General features: G+C 37.6%; 1 protein-coding gene across 3 annotated transcripts in view; it reads right to left on the reverse strand.

The window, feature by feature from the left end:
* JADE3 (jade family PHD finger 3) overlaps nucleotides 1–16198 on the reverse strand; it is a 137174-nt gene that overhangs the window by 108347 nt on the left and 12629 nt on the right. The window contains exon 1 of one of the 3 annotated variants that reach the window (XM_072815722.1): nucleotides 7602–7694. The exons of the other annotated variants lie outside the window; for them this stretch is intronic. The gene's annotated coding sequence lies outside the window, so the exon portion shown is untranslated. Of the gene's footprint in view, nucleotides 1–7601; nucleotides 7695–16198 lie in introns of those variants that run through there. 3 annotated transcript variants of the gene reach the window in all.

The following is a 16198-nucleotide window of genomic DNA, read 5'->3' on the forward strand; positions in this document are numbered from 1 at the left end:
GTGGGCTGTATGAAAATAGGTAGCAGGCCAGATCTGGCTGGCAGGCTACATAGTGTACCAATTCCTGCTCAAACCAAGACTTGATGCCTCCCAGAAAGAATTTAAAATTTCAGGCTTTCTCTGATTTAAAAAAGTACACATTTCAAACCAACATTTCACCATAAACTTCTGTTATTAAAATTTCAGCTTGAGGAGCAGGGGCAAACTCTGTAAATGTGTAGCAACATATTATAGTGGAAAGAGAACTAGAAAACTTACAGACCTGTAATTTACTAGGTATATAAAACTACAAAACTTATTCTTTCTGGAGCTCAATTCCCCCTCATTCTAGTCCCTTTGCAACAACCTTCCACATTCCATAGTTACAACTATAATTTACTAAGCTAATGTTAATTTCTGTCTGGGATATATAGCAAATATTTCTATTTCTATTGTGTGCAGGTCCCTATGAAGCAAAGACACTTTTAAAAGAAGTCTTTTATCATTGTTATTCCAGTCTATTCCAGAATCTAGAGCCAACTTATGATGCCCTGAATAGCCTGAGCAGTGAAAAACCTCAAACAGGATAAACCTGAAGAAATACTGTCCAGACATAATCCAAATCAAACTGCTAAACAAAAATACAAAGGAAAAAATATTGAAAGCAGTCAGACAGAGGCACCTGGGCGGCTCAGTGGTTGAGCATCTGCCTTTGCCTCAGGTTTTGATCCTGGGGTCCTGGGATCAAGTCCCACATTGGGTTCCCTACAGGCCTGCTTCTCCCTCTGCCTATGTCTCTGGCTCTCTGTGTCTCTCATGAATGAATAAATAAAATCTTAAAAAAAGAAAGCAATCAGACAAAAACCTTATATTACAGGAATACTAGTTACCTTTTATAGGGGTACAATAATTTGACATTACAGTGGATTTTTTTTTTATCAGAAACCATGAAGGTCAAGGAAATGGCATGACATGTTTGAAGTGTGGGGAACAAAGAACATGTAATTCTATATCCAGCAAAAATATCCTTCAGAAATGAGAATTTATAGCCAGCAAACTAAAAGAATTGCTATAGGAAGTCTTCAGACAGTTGGAAAATTATAGCAGACAGAAATTTAGAACATTGGGGACAAAGGAACAACAATATAAATGGAAAGTATTTGGGTAAATATAACTGACTATTCTCTTGAGTTTTTAAAAACATCTTTGACTACTGACAGCAAAAATGATAATGTGTGAAGGGATTTTCAATAGGTGTAGATGTAATATAAGACAACTATAACAAAAAGGGTGGAGGGTAAAGGGTAAAGTTTCTGCATTCCTCTTGAAGTGATAAAGTATTGATACTAAGCAAACTGTGCAAAGCTAAATGTGTATAATTCCTAGTGTAACCACAAAAATATCCAGAGATAAACTAAAAAATCAGAGTAGATAAATTAAAATAGAGCACTAAAAGTGTTCAAATAACCCAAAAGAAGGCAAGGGAGTGGGAAAAAGGAAATAACAACAGAGGTTAACACAAGAAGTAATTAAATGGTAGGCTAAAATCAAGCATAAATAGTTACATTAAGTGTAATGGTCTAAACATACAATTAAAAGATAAAGAATGTCAGAACAGATTTTAAAAATATGACTAAACTACACACTGTCTATAAGAAATTCACTTCAAATATAAATGATACAGGTAGGTGAAAAGCAAAAGGATGAAAAAAGATACATAATGCAAACAATGATCAAAAGAAAGAATTCAGAGGAAGGAAAATGACAAGGATAAAGTGGGATATAGAGGGACATAACATAATGCTGAAAGGTTATTAACTCACTCAAAAGAATTAACAATCCTAAATCTGTACATACCTAACAACAGTGCTTCAAAATATGTGAAGCAAAACTGTCAGACCTAAAATTAGTAAAAAAATTCACAATTATAGTTGGAGGCTTCAATACTCCTCTCTAATTAATACACAGAACCACTAGACAGAAAAATCAGCAAGAATATATGAGAACTTAACATCATTATCAACCAAGTGGCATTAGCTGCATAATAAGGAACACTCTACCTGACAATAGCAGCATATATATTTTTTCAACAAGACAGACCATATCCTAGGTCATAAAACAAACCTCAAACATAAACGCATTGAAATTATAAAAGAATATGCTCCATGACCATAAAGAAATTAAACTAGAAATCAACAATACAAAGAGGAAAAGCTCCAAACACTTGGATATTAGACAGCTACATCTAAATAATCCATGAATCAAAGAGAAACTTCCAAGAGAAATTAGAAAATGTTCTGAATTAAAGAAAAATGAAAATACAAATAATCCAATCTATGGGCTACCGCTGAAGCAGAATTTAGAGGGAAATTAACAGCTATAAACGCACTTTTAGGGGGGAAAAAAGGTCTCAATAAACAATCTAAACTTCCACCTTAGAAACTGCAAAAAGAAGAGCAAAATAAATCCAAAGTAAGCAGAACAAGGAAATAATCTACATAAAGCAGAAATCAATGAAGCTGAAAAACAACAGAGAAACAAAAACAGACAAAAATCAATGATAATAAAAGTTGGTTCTTTGAAAAAATCAATAAAATTGATAAACTTCTAGCAAGACTGAGAGAGAAAAGAAGAGAGAACAATCAAAATAGCCATATCAAGAATGAAAGAGGGGATTATTACCATACACCCTGCAAATACTGAAAGGATAATAAACCAATCTGATGAATAACTCTATGCACACAGACAACTCAAATGAAATGGGACAGATTTCTCAAAAACCATGAGCTACCAAAATTCATTGAAGATGAAATAGATAACCCAAATAATGCCATATATATTAAGGAAATTAAATGCACAGCTAAAAATCTTTTTAAAGAGAAAATCCCAGGCCCAGATGTTTCACCAGCAAATTTCAACAAACATTTAAAGAAAAAACAACACCAATTCTGCAAGATCTCTTCCAGGAAACAGGAGAGGATGGAATCCCTCCCAACTCTTATTTTATGAAGCCCTGCTATCAAATCCAGACAAATGCAGTACAAAAAAGAAAACTATAGACCAATATCCCTCATGAATATAGAAGCAAACATCCCCAACAAGATATCAGCAAATCTAATTGTAATATATAAAACCTACAAACAAGTGGGCTTTACCCCAGGAATGCAAGGCAGGTTCAATGTCTGAAAACCAATCAATGTAATCAACCACATCAAATTTAAAAAAGAAAATCCACATGATCATATCAGTTGATGATTACATAAGCATTTGTCAAACTTCATTATCCACTCATGATAGAAATTCTCAGCAAACTAGGAATACAGGGCAACTTCATCAACCAGATAAAAGAACTTCAAAAAAGGAATGCCTGGGTGGCTCAGGGGTTAAGCATCTGCCTTTGGCTCAGGTCATGATCCCAGGGTCCTGGGATCGAGTCCCACATCAGGCTCCTCACAGGGAGCCTGCTTCTCCTTCTGCCTATGTCTCTGCCTCTCTCTCTGTATCTCTGATGAACAAATAAAATCTTAAAAAATGAACTTCAAGATGAAAGACCTGAAGGTGAAACAGGAAAAAGGTATCCTTTTTCACCACTTCTTTTTTAAAAAAAATGTTTTGAGTATAACTAACAGTGTTATCTCACCACTATTAAACATCATACTGGAAGTCCTGGTCTGTGCAATAAGGGATGAGTGGATGGATGGATGGATGGATGGACAGATGGATAAACAGATAAATAAATGGCATACAGGGGTGCCTGGCTGGTTCAGTGGGTAGAGCATGAGACTCTTGATTTGGGGGTTGTAAGTCTGAGCCCCCCCCACAGTGGGTGTAGAGATTACTTAAAACCAAATGGCACTATCTCTACTGCTAAACATGATTGTTTGCTTAAAATATATCAGGGAAAAAAATAAAATAAAATATATCAGGGAATATATTCTATTTTTTTTAAAGTCCTATAACAACCAGTTAGCTTAGCAAGGGAGCAGGATATAAGGTCAATACAAAAATAAATCATATTTCTATGTGGTGGCAATAAACAATTAGAAACTGATTATTTAAAAAATATATTACTTACAGTAGCTCCAAAGAAATAGAATATTTAGGCGTAAATCTAACAAAACATGTACAGGACCTATATGCTGAAAACTAAAAACACTGACAAAAGAAAGAAGTGAAAATCTAAATAGATGGCGAAATATACTATATTCATGTGGTAGAATGTTCAGCATATTAAAGATGTCAATTATCTCCACATTCATCAAATTCATCATTAGATTTAATCTGATTCCAGTAAAAATCGAAGCAGTTTTTGTAAGTATAGACAACTTGATTCTAAAATTTATGAAAAAAAAATAAGATTTATGAACAAAAGGTATAGAATAGCTAAAACAAATTTTAAAAAGGTTAGAGAGGGACACCTGGGTGCCTCAGTGGTTGAGCGTCTGCCGTCAGCTCAGGGCGTGATCCCAGTTCCAGGACTGAGTTCACATCGGGCTCCTTGTGTGGAGCCTGCTTTTCTCTCTGCCTGTGTCTCTGCCTCTCTCTCTGTGTCTCTCATGAATACATAAATAAAATCTTTAAAAATAATAAAAAGGTTAGAGAATTCACACTAACTGATTTTAAGGCTTACAGTAAAGCTACAGTAATGAAGACAGTGGTATTGGTGAAGTGATAAAAACTGACCAATGGAACAAGAGAGTTCAGATATCAACTCACATAAATATAGGCAACTGATGTTTGACAAAGGTACAAACAACTTAAAGGAGGAAGGATAGTCTTTTGGGCAAATGGTGCTGAAACAATAAGATATCCACATGTAAAAAATAGACCTCCACCTAAACTTCACATCACATACAAATATTAACTGGAAATGGGCATAAACCTAAATGTAGAACATAGAACTATAAAACTTTTAGAAGAAAACACAGGAGAAAAATCTTCATGACCTAGAGTTAATAAAATGGTCCTTTTAAAAAAATGATAAACTGGATTTCATCAAAATTAAAATCTTGCTTGGTGACTGACACTGTTAAGAAAATGAAAAGCCAAGCCACAGATGTAGAGAAAATATTGATAAATTATGTAACCAATAAGGGATTTTTATCCAGAATATTAAAAAAATACCTCTCAAAACTTAACAGTTAAAAGGGCACCTGGCTGGCTCAGTCAGAAGAGCATGTGACTCGATCTCAGGTGGAGTTCAAGGCCTACACTGGGTATAGAAATACTTAAAACAAATAAATACATATGGGATGCCTCGCTGGCCCAGTTGGTAGTGTATGTGACTCTTGATCTCAGAGTTGAGTTCGAACCCCGTGTTGAAAGTAGAAATTATGTAAAAAAAAAAAATCTTTATTTTTAAAGATTTTCTTTTCTTTCTTTGAGAGAGAGCGAGACAGAGCATGTGCACAAGCAGGGGGAGCAGCAGAGAGAGAGGGAGAAGCAGGCTCCCCACCGAGCAGGGAGCTCTATGTAGGGCTCGATCCCAGGACCCTGGGATCATGACCTCTGCTGAAGGCATTCGCTTAACTGACTGAGCCACCCAGGTGCCCCCAAAATAAAATCTTTAAAATAATAATAAACTTAAAAAAAATCTTAATAGCAAGAAAACTACCAAATTTTAAAATGACCAAATTTTTGAACAAATACTCCTCTGAACAAATACTTGAGCAAACTACTTCTGATAGGTTCAATAATGGATCATGAATTTGAAATCAGTCTGTTTTTTTTTTTTTAAATTTTACGGGTGGGAGCAATGCTCCTTCTAGCTCTCTACATCCCAAAGCAGAAGCTGGCCCAATTGATTATTTTTTCAAAAACATTTTATGATGAAATATTAAAGAACTTTGTTTTAATAATCACCAGGAAAAAAAGGAGTTGAAAAATTTCCCCCTACTTATGTCCCATATTCTTACCCCACTCCACCCCCTCCTCCCTGGTGTTTTAGAATTCTGGTTCAAAATTTCTCTGCAGAGGATTCCCTATGCTGCATGGGAAGTTGGCCCTTTGGTCTCTGTATAAATGGGCACCATACCTGGATTATTCTGAATTTGAGTTTTTATTGCAAGGTATTTGTTTATACCTCTTTCAATAAAGTCATCAAGCCAATTCAGAATATTTATAAATACCAGGTGTTAATGAACCATGTTTTAACCTACCCTTCCTGTTTCACAGGATGTTTCAAATTTGTATGTATTTAATATTCAGTGGCCTTGTAGCTTTTATTTTTTTTTTTTTTTTTTTTTTTTTTTTTTGTAGCTTTTATTAATGTGAAAAAGACCCACTCTTTTCCTTGACTCTGTGGGTGCTAACAGGGTAGACTGCAACCCTCCATCTGGGCTTGCTCTGTTCTCCACTTTCATCCTGGACAACTGCAAATCAATGACTGACACTGAGTACCAGTGAAGCCTGCTTGAGGCAGAGGGTGAGCAGGGGTGGTCAGGACTGAGCAGTGCCTAGTGCCTGAAACACACTGGGCATTTGCTGAATTGTTGATTTGATTATGCTGTTCAGTAGTGTGAAAAAGAAAGTGTTAAAATAAAACCTGTTAGGGAAAAAGAGGCTCTATCACAGCAAGCTACAGTATATTTTGCCAAAGCTATTAGATTTTTGAGGCAGCTGGTAGTTTATCAATTTTTATTGCTCCAATATAGTTATTTTATGGCCATTACTAGCAAAAGTGGATTATAAGGAATAGTGTTTGACAGGAAAGAAGGGCCCAGTGTGAGTCTGTTTGCTCTGGATCTCCTAAAACAAAGGTTCTTAATGTCATCCTCTTGGCTTATAAATAGAACAATAACATGATAGGAAGGAACATCAGTTTCTCATTTTGTGAGAATAGTTCCAGAAAGTCTTTCTGCAGTGTTCTGCAGAGGTATCTAGTTTTTTTTTTTTTTTTTTTTTTTGTGTGTGTGTGTGTGTGAAGAGCTCTTCAGGTACCAGCATGATCACAAAGGTATTTCAAGGTGCTGGTACAGCATTAAAATCAGCAATCAGTAGTGGATTTCAGGGACTTTGTACGGGATAGGGCATGATCCTTAGGCAATGTTGTAGGATGTTTCAGGTATCAAAGTATAATTTTCAAAATTAAAAAAATGACTCCTACAAATACAGAGTGAACACATGTGAAAGACTACTTTATTAGTGAGGGACTCAGGCTGATTCAAAGAATATTGGAGAGATCTGGTAAATATAGGTACTAAAATTAAAAATGCTACAATAAGATAGATAAGGTACAGAGAAAAGTGGTTAATGTCCTATAGGACAGTTAATCTATACTCTCTGGGATTATTTTTTCTACAAACAGAATTTTTACATCTCTGCCCAACAAAAATCTTTGAGTTAACATGTTACTTCCAAAGACGCAATCCCCCAGAGAACTAAATAATCCTTGGGTGGGCCTGTTAGTCAATGTTCCAGTATGACAATGAAAGAACATTTGGCCACCTTTCTGTATTATTTTTAATTTTAAAATAATTTATATTAACAGAGGGTTAATAGTTTATTTTATACCCGAGTCTTTGTAAGGACAATTAAGGTTCTAGGGGACCAGCTTCAGAATAGTGTGGTGGTACTTATATATTTTACCTTATACAAGCGTTCCAAAATAGTCATTTATTTACCTTTCAAACCAATCACAGGATCTTAGAGGTCATCTGAGATCTAGCCATCTCCTAGGGTATATATGCTTTCTTTAGCAGTCTTGATAGATGATCCTGAAGCATTTGTGTGCAGGGAGGAAAGAAACTAACATGAGTACTTATCATGTGCAAATTTATTTTCAAAGGGCCAAATTCCTTTTCTCACAATAACATATAACCTGTATATTTAGCCACATTTATAAAAAAAATGGACTTATTCAGCATAATTGCCTTGAATTATACCTTAATTCTAAAAATTTATACACAGTATAACCTATCCTTAATGTACAATTCAAGTTCTGAAAAACGAATACAGTTGTAATTACCACCACAAACAAGATACAGAACAGTTCCTTACAATGAGATAACACATCACACCAGTCAGAATGGCTAGTATCAAAAAGGCAAGAAATAACAAGTGTTGGCAAAGATGTGGGTGAAAAGGAACCCTTGTGCACTACTGGTAGGAATATAAATTGGTGCAGCCACTGTGGAAAACATTATGGAGGTTCCTCAAAAAATTAAAAATAGAAATACTGTAAATGATCCAGTAATTCCACACTTGGGTATTTAACCAAAGAAAACAAAAGCACTACTTTGAAAACATAAATGCACCCCTACGTCTACAGCAGAATTATTTATGGCCAAGAAATGGAAGCAACTCAAGTGTTCATCCACAGATATATGGACAAAGGTGTGGTGTGTATACACAGACACACAGAGACACACACACACGCTGGAATATTTCACAGCCAAAAAAAGGATGAAATTCTGCCACATGCAACAACACGGATGGACCTAGAAGGTATAATGCTATGTGAAATAAATCAGAGAAAGACAAATATCATATGATCTCACTCATATGTGAAATTTAAGAAACAAAACAAATGAGCAAACAGAAAAAAAAAAAAAAAACAGAGACAAAAAACCCCAGACTCTTAAATACAGAGAATAAACCAGTGGTTGCCAAAGGGGAGGTGGGCGCACGTATTAGTGAAACAGATAAAAGGGATTATGAGGTAAAAGCTTCCAGTTATAAAATAAATAAGTCATGTAAATGATAAGTACAGCTTAGAGAATGTAGTCAATAATACTATAATAACATTGTATGGTGACAGATGGTGACTACATTTATCGTGGTTAGCACTGAATACATAGAATTGTTGAATTACTATGTTGTATACCTAAAATTAATATAGCATTTATGTCAATTATACTTCAGTAATTTTTTCAAAAACTTGGCAACCTTACAAAAAAGAGTAATTCCAGCATAATTGCTTTTCAAATGTCAATTAATCGACAAGTATTCATTGACTACTTACATGTTCAGTGGTCACTGGCTAGTCTTTGAGGATAGCAGGAAAGTATGAAGAGATATACTCCCTTTTCAAAGAACTTCTATGGTCTAATTAGTGAGGCACAGTTTTACACACATGAACCAAGTACAAATAAGCAATCTACTAGGTAATAATCTATATTTTAGGTATTTTAAAAAAGATTTTATTTATTTATTCATGAAAGACAGAGAGAGAGAGAGAGGCAGAGACACAGGCAGAGGGAGAAGCAGGCTCCATGCAAGGAGCCCGACATGGGACTCGATCCCGGGACTCCAGGATCACACCCTGGGCCGAAGGCAGGCGCTAAACCGCTGAGCCACCCAGGGATCCCCAGGTAATAATCTGCATGAGATGTGGGTTCTGGTATTGATACTGCCAACATATGACCTGAAAAAGCCATTTCTATGGCTATTTCTTATCTGGGCATTCCTTTCCTCACTCATAACTCAAAGGAGTTGTCTGAGACAATCTCTAAGGTCCCCCCTAGTTATAAGCACATGTGAATCAGGTAATGGGAGTTCAAAGTCACAGTGGAGGGCTGGGAAGTTAAAAACAGCTTTATGGCATTCAGGTAGTCCATGGGTTGACCCTACAGTTAGTGAACAAGGTTAAGTAATAAGGGATGCGACATGGAGTTGAGGGGTACAACCTGTAATGGGGCTGCAAAGAGAGAAAATGGATGGATGTTGGTCCAATAGAGCACAGAAAAACTGAAAGGTGCTATTCTTGAAGACGGTGTTAATCCAAGCTTTGAACTGTTTGAAAACTAGGAAAAGACATGAAGATTTGAAAGCTTATTTGTCTATTAAATAGAGAGGAGTGACACCATGATGAAAGTGATCCACAATAATCACTTAAAGAAAACCTGCCATAGGCATGTCCTCTAGGCCCTAGGAATACAATACTACAAACCATGCCCTTTCAGTTATGTATTACTGCATAGCAAATCATCCCAAAACTTTTTTTTAAGATTTTATTTATTTATGAGAGAGAGAGAGAGAGAGGCAGAGACAAAGGCAGAGGGAGAAGCAGGCTCCATGCAGGGAGCCCGATGCGGGACTCGATCCCGGGACTCCAGAATAACGCCCTGAGCCAAAGGCAGGCACTGAACCGCGGAGCCACCCAGGGATCCCAATCATCCCAAAACTTAGTGGCTTATAATAACAATCATTTTATGTGCTTACAATTCTGTGGGTCAGCAATTTGGGATAGAATCAGCTAGGTTATTCTTTAATTAGTCTTTCCTGAGTCCCTCATATGGTTAGTCATCTGGCAATGTGACTGGGGCTCAATGTTCTAATATGGCCTCACTCACATGTTTGATGGTTGGCTGCTGACTGACCTCTTCCCACAGCATCTCTTCCTCCTCTTCCTCTAGCATACTAGCTGGTCTTCTTCACAAGGTTCCTTCAGGATTCCTAAGGAGCAAGGGGAAAGCTACAAAACTTCTTGAGACCTAGGCGCCGAAGTCACACAGTTACTCACACTGCATTTTATTGGCCAAAGCAAGTTACAAGGGCAGCCCAGATTCAGGGAGTAGAGAAACAGACTCTTATCTTGATGGGAGGTGCTGCAAAGTCACATACATACAGAAATGAAAGGACTTTGTGGCCATTAACCAATCTATACTACCATCCCATTTGGGAAAATGAGTGCTGAACACAGTCCTGTGTGCCATCAAAGATTAAAGGAACCATTGAGGTAAAAAAGATAAGCTTTTGAGTGGGTCCTGCGGAATGTACAGGATGAAACAAACCCAGAGGAATGTGGAGAACTTCAGGCAAAGGCAGTACACACAGAAGTGGCAGGATGACTCATAGTATGTTTAGATTCTAGTGAATGCACACTTGGGCAGAATGAGTAAAGGATTTGAAAAGTAAGAGGTAAGGATGGTGGGAAAGGTTAGGACTGGATGTGGGGAACTTTAACTGCTAGGCTCTCAGGAAGTTAGACACTGTCCACCATGCAGTGAGCAGTGAGGGGTCAGTGGTGGCCTCATGGTGAGAGTGGGAATGGGGGTATAAGGAAGAAGAGACCTTTACAGCCTGCATCTTTAAGGATAGTAGTCTGGAAGGAAGTTGAATTTGGGCCTGGAGTACAGAGGCATAGAGATCATGGCAAGAAAACAGCCTAGAAATTATTTCCCTAAAGAGAAGTGTCTACATGAATTCTCTTCAAGGGGTTAAAGGGCATAACTGGAGCTTTTACAGCCAGGTTTATTTACAAGTATAAAAAATGCTTTCTTTAAAAAAAAAGATTGTATGTATGTATGTATGTATGTATGTATTTATTTGACAGACCAAGCAAGAGAGCACAAGCAGGAAGAGCAGTACAGGGAGAGGGAGAAGCAGGCTCCCCGCTGAGCAGGGAGCCCAACACAGGGCTCCATCCCAGGACTCTGGGATTACGACCTCGGCAGAAGGCAGATGCTTAACCAACTGAGCCACCCAGGTATTCCCAAAGTATAAAAAATGTTTATCCTGGACCTAAGTTGGTTATCCTGGGGAGATCTAAACTGAGGCTCAACACACACCCACTCCCCTCTCCTATATATAAGATGCAGGTTTCATATGAGACAAGTAGGATACAACTGTTTGCAATGTTTTGCCTATATTTTTTTAATAATTTTTTTAAAATTTTTATTTATTTATGATAGTCACACAGAGAGAGAGAGAGAGGCAGAGACATAGGCAGAGGGAGAAGCAGGCTCCATGCACCGGGAGCCCAACGTGGGATTTGATCCCGGGTCTCCAGGATGCCCCGGGCCAAAGGCAGGCGCTAAACCACTGCGCCACCCAGGGATCCCTGTTTTGTCTATATATTTTTTTTAATTTTAAAATTCCCAGTGCTCTTTAACATTTTAAGTGGGCAAAGAATTATGGGGAAAGCTAGAATGCATGATGGAACCAGAAAAAAGCTGCTTGAAGTTTTGACTGTAATCTATACTGTGAAGCCATGCTATATCCAGGTAAATGGTATGGACACACTTTTCACTGTGGCAGCATGGCAAAACATCAGCTTTCTCCTGACAGTCCACAAAATGCATATTTATTTCCCAAACTATCACTTTTCACGGGACTTATGTAGCCATTAGAACATGTTATATGTAATTTTTAAACACAAAATGAGAATCGCTGTTTGGCTTAATTAAATAGCAGGCAACAATTCTCTTTCAGGTATTTGTGGAGATAGGATATAGAGAATTTGAGGGTTTCCTACCACTCTGGGAAAGACAGTCTAGTTGTAAACCTTCAGATCGTGTATATATGAAATAGGTCACAGAGTAAGGAAGTATGGCATTAGGTGACAAAGTGAATAGGAAAGACATGATTGGGGCACCCGGGTGGCTCAGTCAGTTAAGCATCTGACTCTTAATCTCAGCTCGGGTCTTAATCTCAGGATTGTGAGTTCAAGGCCTGTGTTGGGCTCCACACTAGGCATGGAGCCTACTGAAAAGAAAAACAAGACATGATGTAATGAAGAAATATGGAGTAGAGAACGGTGTCCAAACAAGTGGTTTTGAGGCAAGGGGGAGTGTCTTGCTGGGCTAGAATTTGCGAGAAATGGCCCAGGCAGGATTGGCAGGGCAAAGAGGGAAGAATGTTCCAACTGTGAGGAAAGGTTCCAGGTAAACTCGAGTGTTGTGCTGGTGGTACTTGGGGAGGTGAGGCAGTGAGGACAGTTTAGAGATGACATCCCAGACTATGTGCTCTAACTTCTTGTTTCACCCACTTCCCTTGAAATTTCAGGTGAAGAATTGTCCTCAGTTGATAGACTGTGGCATGTGAATACATTACAAAACAACTGAACAGACAAGAGAAGGAAGGTTCTTCTTTGCACCTCCTGGCTTTCACCCACTCTCTAGTAGGTGAATGGGTAGCCCTTTGTGTGTACCTCATAGGACAGGGAAAGTTCTCCAGGGGAAAACACATCTCTTCTGCCTTGGCATTCTCTCAGACTGAGCCAGACCATACTCTATAACAGTTATGCAAGAAAGGAGCCTCTGTTACATTCTAATGACATAGTGCTCTAGGGAGAGATTTGAGTAGACATGTTGAGGTTTTACAATTCTCTCCTCAATGTGCTCCTCAAAACTGGGGAGGTTTCCTGTTTCAAGATAGGATCTGAGATATCATAGGTGGTTCACATCATGGGCACTTCAAGAAATCATGCCTCATCAGTGTCTTCAACAGTTACCTTTAAAAAAGTATAAAAATATCACTCAGTGATTATCCAAATTACTTATTTTGTGGGGACATACTAAGGTTTATACACTTGAGTCCCTATCCTGGAGACTGGTATATAGCAAGCACTAAATGAGTGTTAGCTGATCCTGAAGTAGTTTTTGCAGCTTCTCTATTAAATATAGCAATGGATTAAATTCTTAGTGAACATGATTCTTTTAATGTTGAGAGGGCAAGTAAAACCATCAAAATTGGTCATCTAGTCCAACCTTTGGATGTTACATAGGACTCCTGTACATCTATGTTCCTAAATTTTTTCACCACTGAGAATAACTTTTAAAATTTCTCCTAGAGACAGCATGCTTTGAAGGCTTGCCTTCCTAAACACATCACACTTATGGATTACTTAATTTCCTATTTTAATTAAAGACAAATGTTTCTGACAAGGTTCAGTTAAGCATGAAATAATAATAATATTTGGTTTGCCAAACATTGATCAGCATTTTATCCTTAATATGCCATTAATTCCACACAGCAATCCCAATGGTTATTATTATTAACTTCGTTTTACAAAACATAAAACTGGGGCACAAAGAGGTTAAATTCACTCAAGGTTGCATAACTAAGAAGCAAAAGAAGAATTCAAACAACTTGAGCCTCTACTACTCTATCCATTCTACCATTCAAACTCTAGGCAACTAAGTTTTACCATGAATGTTAGTATAATTCTAGCAATCTCACTCTCAGGTTATTTGCCCTAGGAAACTGAAACTGTATGTGCACATAAACACTTGCATATGAATTCTTATAGCAACTCTACTTATAATTACCAAAACTGCTAGAAACCCGAATGTGGTACATTTCTACAATGGAACACTACTCAACAATAAAAAAGGAATAAACTATTAATATGCACAACTTGGATGAATCTCAAAAGCATTATGCTGAGTGAAAAAAAGCAAGACTCAAAAGATTACATTCAGTCTGACTCCATTTATGTGACATCCTCAAAGTGATAAAACTAGTGATGGAGCACAGATCAGTCAGTGGCTGTCATGGGTTGGGGGTGGGAAAAGTGTGACTGAAAAGGTAACACAGAGTTTTTTCAGGTGATGGGACTATTTTGTACCTTGATTATGATGGTGGTTATACTGATCTATACATGTATCAAAATCCACAGGACTATGCATGCCCCCAAAAGTCAGTTTTACTATATGATAATTAAAGAAAAAGGTCATCTTCTTTTTGGTCAGTACTAATTTATGTAAAAAGAAAACACAGTTCTACCTACCATTAACGATAGTTTTCAGATTTAAAAATTAAAAGAGTTAACTATAATGTGAAGCAAAAAAGACATTATTAGGCTACACAACCAAACTGAATGATGAGTTATCCCATTAAACAAAAGTTAACAGAATTTGTGTGCTTAGTCCCTTAAAAATACATGATACTTGATATAGCAACTTGCATAGTAAATAAAAAATAAGTAATAAAAATTAACCCTGAGAAGAATGTAATGAAATGAGGCTGTTATAAGGATGTCATGGACAACCATGGCTCTCTTTCTACACCTTTTCAATTTTTACTAGAATGCAACTCTAGTATATCTCTAGTATAACTAAAAACAGAATTAAAAACAATTTTAATCCTTCTAGATCAAAATGGAGATATTTCCCAAATGGCAATATCCTTACATCCAAAGGGTCTCATCTCCATTGCCTTTGAGAACCTCTTGGTTACTCCACTTACCAGGCCATGCTTGTATTCTACTCAACACCTAGTGCCTTACAGCACGGTGGGCACTCAAATATTTGCTGAACTAAACTGCACCTGGAAATGTGGGGAATAAAAATGACAAATACATGGTCACTAACAAAACCTATACTGTGGAAAGACTAAATCACACTCTAATTTTGAATGAGGCAAATTATTACTGAGTGCTAATAATGTTCTCAATAATTATAAAGGCATATATAGAATTCTGGAAGATAGCAAGACACAGAACAACATACTGCCAGCAGTGTAGAGGCTTTTAAAGCCTAAAACAGGCAGAACCCAAACCAGAATCAATTATTCCTAGCTCCCTAGCCATAAAACCATAAAATTCAAGGAGGTGAGAAAAAGAAAAAGGAAAAGCTAATCTGTACTGAGTTTCTATGGGCCACGCACTGCATTAGACATTTATACAGATGAAAACTTATTTCTCAGGACACAGGTTTCAGCTGGTAAAGGATTGGTAAGCCATCATTCTCACCTTTACAAAAAAGAAGGTACTAGACAAACTGAAAAACCAACGACTCTTCTTGGACCTATCAAAGAACTGAGTACAGGGCAAACCACCATCTGGATATCTGAAGAGACAGATGCCTGCAGGTAGGCATAGGATCCAAGCATGTAATCTGATAGGAAGATCAAACTAGAAATTCTAACAAATTACTGAAGACCAGAGTATGGGATGTCATGACAGTATGAAGCTTCTAGGCTCCACATGGGGTGGAGGAATTCCCATTCTCTTACAAGTTTTTCCTACAGGAATCCCACCAAGCTCTTACAGAAAGAATCAGGGAAAATCCCAGAGAAAGCTTCCATCCTGGTGCTGGTTGGTTGAGGAAAACAACACCCACTGTGAAATCCACCCAGACCCCTTTCCTTTACCGCCAGTACAGAACAAAAGGCTTATTAATCTGCAGGGGGAAGGGCTTAAAACCCTTGGTTTAAGGACACTGGTGGATACTCACTGCAGCTGGGGAAAAGGAAGACAAGAAAAAAGGAAAAGAAGCTTCACCCCCTGGAGAAGGGGCAGGATCTTGTAAAGGACATAATCAAGACCCAGGTTCCAATGCGTGTCTAAGTCTGAGGCTTAATCAAATCATCAGAGAACTCCCTCCTCCTCCACCATCCACCACCTGGCAAACCAGCTATGTAGTTAGTAACAATGGAATCCAACTGGGAGGGCTATAACAGCTCTTGGGAAACAGCACAAAGGAAAAACCCAAAGCCAAGCAGGAGTCAAAAAGAAGGTATCACTAGAGGAATCAGAAATCTCTGGTGCCCTACC

The sequence above is a fragment of the Canis lupus genome, chromosome X (genome assembly GCF_048164855.1).
Source record: "Canis lupus baileyi chromosome X, mCanLup2.hap1, whole genome shotgun sequence".
Lineage (NCBI taxonomy): Eukaryota > Metazoa > Chordata > Mammalia > Carnivora > Canidae > Canis > Canis lupus.